This window comes from Nanorana parkeri, unplaced genomic scaffold (assembly GCF_000935625.1).
Source record: "Nanorana parkeri isolate BGI_ZX_2015 unplaced genomic scaffold, ASM93562v1 scaffold1914, whole genome shotgun sequence".
NCBI lineage: Eukaryota > Metazoa > Chordata > Amphibia > Anura > Dicroglossidae > Nanorana > Nanorana parkeri.
Window position 1 is genome coordinate 123,155 of NW_017308182.1, and position 1,017 is coordinate 124,171.

A 1,017-nucleotide genomic window follows, 5' to 3' on the forward strand; every position below is an offset into this window, starting at 1 on the left:
CAGGCCTCAGTATAGGGACACGTCTGTATAGATGCCATAGTCATTTAAGTCTTGCTTCCTACACAGTGCCTTCTTGTTGTACCATATTATCTCCACAGATCATCTCCTTACTGTCACCTCTCATGTTGCGTAATGTGAGAATATTACAATGTAATAACAGTCCACTGATCAAGGAGTAAGGAGAAACTGAAGACGTGCTACAACTTGCCAGAAACAAACATATGAGATCTTTTTCCCAGATTGCACCTCTCAGACTCCAAGACCGCTTTTAATTGATAAAAACTTTCGTTTTGAAAATGATAAAGTGGCTCTATATTGTGACATGTAAAGAGTGGGGGGAATTCATAAAAACTGGAGCAGGCAGAATCCGAAGCAGTTGCCCATGGTAACCATTCAGCTTCTCTCTTTCATTTATAAAGCTTAACAGAACAAACTGAAGAGAGAAGCTGATTGGTTGCCATGGGCAACTGCTCCAGATTCTGTCTGCTCCTGTTTTTATGAATTTCCCCCAGTGTATTTATTCAGACTTGTAAAGTTGCCCATATGTCTACTTGAAGGCCTAATACTTAAAGCTTAACTCCAGTCAAATATTTATTTTTTCGTTTGGGAAAGCATGGGAATGTGTAAAAAATTTTTGCCATATTTTCTTGCCTGTGATTTTCCCTCATTTCTTGTCCCTATGACACCCCTACAAGAAAATGATGGTGGTGAATTTGATGTTTGGGGGGTTATCACGAGGATATGAAGGATCATTTAGCAATATAAAAAACACTTTTCTGAGATGAGAACGAGGGACACCTTCCAGCACAATGTTTCAGAGTCCAGTGGCGCTGTGCTTTACACTACTGCATCCGACGCTTTGCATTGCACTTGGTGATGTAAGGCTTGGATGCAGCTGCTTGGCCATGGAAACCCATTCCATGAAGCTATCTACGCACTGTTGTTGTGCCAATCTGAAGGCCGCATGAAGTTTGGAGGTCCGTAGCTATTGACTCTGCAGACAGATGGCAACTTCTG